At 52.0% G+C, this 6,377-nt stretch overlaps 3 non-coding genes across 3 annotated transcripts; all 3 read right to left on the bottom strand.

The window, feature by feature from the left end:
• Positions 1-422: 422 nt before the first annotated feature.
• On the bottom strand, positions 423-497 carry Trnas-cga. Its single transcript has one exon. It is a non-coding gene; the product is annotated as a tRNA-Ser (tRNA).
• A 1,129-nt stretch (positions 498-1,626) lies between these two features.
• Trnas-cga lies at positions 1,627-1,701 on the bottom strand. Its single transcript has one exon. It is a non-coding gene; the product is annotated as a tRNA-Ser (tRNA).
• A 2,634-nt stretch (positions 1,702-4,335) lies between these two features.
• Positions 4,336-4,410, bottom strand: Trnal-caa. The gene has a single exon. It is a non-coding gene; the product is annotated as a tRNA-Leu (tRNA).
• Positions 4,411-6,377: the final 1,967 nt, after the last annotated feature.

The raw sequence follows: 6,377 nt of genomic DNA, 5'->3' as shown, positions 1-6,377 counted from the left end.
GATAGAAAGGATATAGCGGAGACATGGCTTAGCCACAGCCTGGGGGATGTTTCCAGAATGAGATTTTCACTCTGCAGCGGAGTGTGCGCTGATATGAAACTTCCTGGCAGATTAAAACTGTGTGCCCGACCGAGACTCGAACTCGGGACCTTTGCCTTTCGCGGGCAAGTGCTCTACCAACTGAGCTACCGAAGCACGACTCACGCCCGGTACTCACAGCTTTACTTCTGCCAGTACCTCGTCTCCTACCTTCCAAACTTTACAGAAGCTCTCCTGCGAACCTTGCAGAAATAGCACTCCTGAAAGAAAGGATATAGCGGAGACATGGCTTAGCCACAGCCTGGGGGATGTTTCCAGAATGAGATTTTCACTCTGCAGCGGAGTGTGCGCTGATATGAAACTTCCTGGCAGATTAAAACCGTATGCCCGACCGAGACTCGAACTCGGGACCTTTGCCTTTCGCGGGCAAGTGCTCTACCAACTGAGCTACCGAAGCACGACTCACGCCCGGTACTCACAGCTTTACTTCTGCCAGTACCTCGTCTCCTACCTTCCAAACTTTACAGAAGCTCTCCTGCGAAACTTGCAGAACTAGCACTCCTGAAAGAAAGGATATAGCGGAGACATGGCTTAGCCACAGCCTGGGGGATGTTTCCAGAATGAGATTTTCACTCTGCAGCGGAGTGTGCGCTGATATGAAACTTCCTGGCAGATTAAAACTGTGTGCCCGACCGAGACTCGAACTCGGGACCTTTGCCTTTCGCGGGCAAGTGCTCTACCAACTGAGCTACCGAAGCACGACTCACGCCCGGTACTCACAGCTTTACTTCTGCCAGTACCTCGTCTCCTACCTTCCAAACTTTACAGAAGCTCTCCTGCGAACCTTGCAGAACTAGCACTCCTGAAAGAAAGGATATAGCGGAGACATGGCTTAGCCACAGCCTGGGGGATGTTTCCAGAATGAGATTTTCACTCTGCAGCGGAGTGTGCGCTGATATGAAACTTCCTGGCAGATTAAAACTGTGTGCCCGACCGAGACTCGAACTCGGGACCTTTGCCTTTCGCGGGCAAGTGCTCTACCAACTGAGCTACCGAAGCACGACTCACGCCCGGTACTCACAGCTTTACTTCTGCCAGTACCTCGTCTCCTACCTTCCAAACATTACAGAAGCTCTCCTGCGAACCTCGCAGAACTAGCACTCCTGATAGAAAGGATATAGCGGAGACATGGCTTAGCCACAGCCTGGGGGATGTTTCCAGAATGAGATTTTCACTCTGCAGCGGAGTGTGCGCTGATATGAAACTTCCTGGCAGATTAAAACTGTGTGCCCGACCGAGACTCGAACTCGGGACCTTTGCCTTTCGCGGGCAAGTGCTCTACCAACTGAGCTACCGAAGCACGACTCACGCCCGGTACTCACAGCTTTACTTCTGCCAGTACCTCGTCTCCTACCTTCCAAACTTTACAGAAGCTCTCCTGCGAACCTTGCAGAAATAGCACTCCTGAAAGAAAGGATATAGCGGAGACATGGCTTAGCCACAGCCTGGGGGATGTTTCCAGAATGAGATTTTCACTCTGCAGCGGAGTGTGCGCTGATATGAAACTTCCTGGCAGATTAAAACCGTATGCCCGACCGAGACTCGAACTCGGGACCTTTGCCTTTCGCGGGCAAGTGCTCTACCAACTGAGCTACCGAAGCACGACTCACGCCCGGTACTCACAGCTTTACTTCTGCCAGTACCTCGTCTCCTACCTTCCAAACTTTACAGAAGCTCTCCTGCGAAACTTGCAGAACTAGCACTCCTGAAAGAAAGGATATAGCGGAGACATGGCTTAGCCACAGCCTGGGGGATGTTTCCAGAATGAGATTTTCACTCTGCAGCGGAGTGTGCGCTTATATGAAACTTCCTGGCAGATTAAAACTGTGTGCCCGACCGAGACTCGAACTCGGGACCTTTGCCTTTCGCGGGCAAGTGCTCTACCAACTGAGCTACCGAAGCACGACTCACGCCCGGTACTCACAGCTTTACTTCTGCCAGTACCTCGTCTCCTACCTTCCAAACTTTACAGAAGCTCTCCTGCGAACCTTGCAGAACTAGCACTCCTGAAAGAAAGGATATAGCGGAGACATGGCTTAGCCACAGCCTGGGGGATGTTTCCAGAATGAGATTTTCACTCTGCAGCGGAGTGTGCGCTGATATGAAACTTCCTGGCAGATTAAAACTGTGTGCCCGACCGAGACTCGAACTCGGGACCTTTGCCTTTCGCGGGCAAGTGCTCTACCACCTGAGCTACCGAAGCACGACTCACGCCCGGTACTCACAGCTTTACTTCTGCCAGTACCTCGTCTCCTACCTTCCAAACTTTACAGAAGCTCTCCTGCGAACCTTGCAGAACTAGCACTCCTGAAAGAAAGGATATAGCGGAGACATGGCTTAGCCACAGCCTGGGGGATGTTTCGAGAATGAGATTTTCACTCTGCAGCGGAGTGTGCGCTGATATGAAACTTCCTGGCAGATTAAAACTGTGTGCCCGACCGAGACCCGAACTCGGGACCTTTGCCTTTCGCGGGCAAGTGCTCTACCAACTGAGCTACCGAAGCACGACTCACGCCCGGTACTCACAGCTTTACTTCTGCCAGTACCTCGTCTCCTACCTTCCAAACTTTACAGAAGCTCTCCTGCGAACCTTGCAGAACTAGCACTCCTGAAAGAAAGGATATAGCGGAGACATGGCTTAGCCACAGCCTGGGGGATGTTTCCAGAATGAGACTTTCACTCTGCAGCGGAGTGTGCGCTGATATGAAACTTCCTGGCAGATTAAAACTGTGTGCCCGACCGAGACTCGAACTCGGGACCTTTGCCTTTCGCGGGCAAGTGCTCTACCAACTGAGCTACCGAAGCACGACTCACGCCCGGTACTCACAGCTTTACTTCTGCCAGTACCTCGTCTCCTACCTTCCAAACTTTACAGAAGCTCTCCTGCGAGCCTTGCAGAACTAGCACTCCTGAAAGAAAGGATATAGCGGAGACATGGCTTAGCCACAGCCTGGGGGATGTTTCCAGAATGAGATTTTCACTCTGCAGCGGAGTGTGCGCTGATATGAAACTTCCTGGCAGATTAAAACTGTGTGCCCGACCGAGACTCGAACTCGGGACCTTTGCCTTTCGCGGGCAAGTGCTCTACCAACTGAGCTACCGAAGCACGACTCACGCCCGGTACTCACAGCTTTACTTCTGCCAGTACCTCGTCTCCTACCTTCCAAACTTTACAGAAGCTCTCCAGCGAACCTTGCAGAACTAGCACTCCTGAAAGAAAGGATATAGCGGAGACATGGCTTAGCCACAGCCTGGGGGATGTTTCCAGAATGAGATTTTCACTCTGCAGCGGAGTGTGCGCTGATATGAAACTTCCTGGCAGATTAAAACTGTGTGCCCGACCGAGACTCGAACTCGGGACCTTTGCCTTTCGCGGGCAAGTGCTCTACCAACTGAGCTACCGAAGCACGACTCACGCCCGGTACTCACAGCTTTACTTCTGCCAGTACCTCGTCTCCTACCTTCCAAACTTTGCAGAAGCTCTCCTGCGAACCTTGCAGAACTAGCACTCCTGAAAGAAAGGATATAGCGGAGACATGGCTTAGCCACAGCCTGGGGGATGTTTCCAGAATGAGATTTTCACTCTGCAGCGGAGTGTGCGCTGATATGAAACTTCCTGGCAGATTAAAACTGTGTGCCCGACCGAGACTCGAACTCGAGACCTTTGCCTTTCGCGGGCAAGTGCTCTACCAACTGAGCTACCGAAGCACGACTCACGCCCGGTACTCACAGCTTTACTTCTGCCAGTAAGTCGTCTCCTACCTTCCAAACTTTACAGAAGCTCTCCTGCGAACCTTGCAGAACTAGCACTCCTGAAAGAAAGGATATAGCGGAGACATGGCTTAGCCACAGCCTGGGGGATGTTTCCAGAATGAGATTTTCACTCTGCAGCGGAGTGTGCGCTGATATGAAACTTCCTGGCAGATTAAAACTGTGTGCCCGACCGAGACTCGAACTCGGGACCTTTGCCTTTCGCGGGCAAGTGCTCTACCAACTGAGCTACCGAAGCACGACTCACGCCCGGTACTCACAGCTTTACTTCTGCCAGTACCTCGTCTCCTACCTTCCAAACTTTACAGAAGCTCTCCTGCGAACCTTGCAGAACTAGCACTCCTGAAAGAAAGGATATAGCGGAGACATGGCTTAGCCACAGCCTGGGGGATGTTTCCAGAATGAGATTTTCACTCTGCAGCGGAGTGTGCGCTGATATGAAACTTCCTGGCAGATTAAAACTGTGTGCCCGACCGAGACTCGAACTCGGGACCTTTGCCTTTTGCGGGCAAGTGCTCTACCAACTGAGCTACCGAAGCACGACTCACGACCGGTACTCACAGCTTTACTTCTGCCAGTACCTCGTCTCCTACCTTTTAAACTTTACAGAAGCTCTCCTGCGAACCTTGCAGAACTAGCACTCCTGAGAGAAAGGATATAGCGGAGACATGGCTTAGCCACAGCCTGGGGGATGTTTCCAGAATGAGATTTTCCGGGCGTGAGTCGTGCTTCGGTAGCTCAGTTGGTAGAGCACTTGCCCGCGAAAAGCAAAGGTCCCGAGTTCGAGTCTCGGTCGGGCACACAGTTTTAATCTGCCAGGAAGTTTCATATCAGCGCACACTCCGCTGCAGAGTGAAAATCTCATTCTGGAAACATCCCCCAGGCTGTGGCTAAGCCATGTCTCCGCTATATCCTTTCTTTCAGGAGTGCTAGTTCTGCAAGGTTCGCAGGAGAGCTTCTGTAAAGTTTGGAAGGTAGGAGACGAGGTACTGGCAGAAGTAAAGCTGTGAGTACTGGGTGTGAGTCGTGCTTCGGTAGCTCGGTTGGTAGAGCACTTGCCCGCGAAAGGCAAAGGTCCCGAGTTCGAGTCTCGGTCGGGCACACAGTTTTAATCTGCCAGGAAGTTTCATATCAGCGCACACTCCGCTGCAGAGTGAAAATCTCATTCTCGAAACATCCCCCAGGCTGTGGCTAAGCCATGTCTCCGCTATATCCTTTCTTTCAGGAGTGCTAGTTCTGCAAGGTTCGCAGGAGAGCTTCTGTAAAGTTTGGAAGGTAGGAGACGAGGTACTGGCAGAAGTAAAGCTGTGAGTACGGGGCGTGAGTCGTGCTTCGGTAGCTCAGTTGGTAGAGCACTTGCCCGCGAAAGGCAAAGGTCCCGAGGTCGAGTCTCGGTCGGGCACACAGTTTTAATCTGCCAGGAAGTTTCATATCAGCGCACACTCCGCTGCAGAGTGAAAATCTCATTCTGGAAACATCCCCCAGGCTGTGGCTAAGCCATGTCTCCGCAATATCCTTGCTTTCAGGAGTGCTAGTTCTGCAAGGTTCGCAGGAGAGCTTCTTTAAAGTTTGGAAGGTAGGAGACGAGGTACTGGCAGAAGTAAAGCTGTGAGTACCGGGCGTGAGTCGTGCTTCGGTAGCTCAGTTGGTAGAGCACTTGCCCGCGAAAGGCAAAGGTCCCGAGTTCGAGTCTCGGTCGGGCACACAGTTTTAATCTGCCAGGAAGTTTCATATCAGCGCACACTCCGCTGCAGAGTGAAAATCTCATTCTGGAAACATCCCCCAGGCTTTGGCTAAGCCATGTCTCCGCTATATCCTTTCTTTCAGGAGTGCTAGTTCTGCAAGGTTCGCAGGAGAGCTTCTGTAAAGTTTGGAAGGTGGGAGACGAGGTACTGGCAGAAGTAAAGCTGTTAGTACCGGGCGTGAGTCGTGCTTCGGTAGCTCAGTTGGTAGAGCACTTGCCCGCGAAAGGCAAAGGTCCCGAGTTCGAGTCTCGGTCGGGCACACAGTTTTAATCTGCCAGGAAGTTTCATGTCAGCGCACACTCCGCTGCAGAGTGAAAATCTCATTCTGGAAACATCCCCCAGGCTGTGGCTAAGCCATGTCTCCGCTATATCCTTTCTTTCAGGAGTGCTAGTTCTGCAAGGTTCGCAGGAGAGCTTCTGTAAAGTTTGGAAGGTAGGAGACGAGGTACTGGCAGAAGTAAAGCTGTGAGTACCGGGCGTGAGTCGTGCTTCGGTAGCTCAGTTGGTGGAGCACTTGCCCGCGAAAGGCAAAGGTCCCAAGTTCGAGTTTCGGTCGGGCACACAGTATTAATCTGCCAGGAAGTTTCATATCAGCGCACACTCCGCTGCAGAGTGAAAATCTCATTCTGGAAACATCCCCCAGGCTGTGGCTAAGCCATGTCTCCGCTATATCCTTTCTTTCAGGAGTGCTAGTTCTGCAAGGTTCGCAGGAGAGCTTCTGTAAAGTTTGGAAGGTAGGAGACGAGGTACTGGCAGAAGTAA

The sequence above is a fragment of the Schistocerca americana genome, chromosome X (genome assembly GCF_021461395.2).
Source record: "Schistocerca americana isolate TAMUIC-IGC-003095 chromosome X, iqSchAmer2.1, whole genome shotgun sequence".
In the NCBI taxonomy this organism is placed as follows: Eukaryota; Metazoa; Arthropoda; class Insecta; order Orthoptera; family Acrididae; genus Schistocerca; species Schistocerca americana.
The sequence above is the reverse complement of the archived record's forward strand: the minus strand, read 5'-3'. Positions and strand labels throughout refer to the sequence as shown.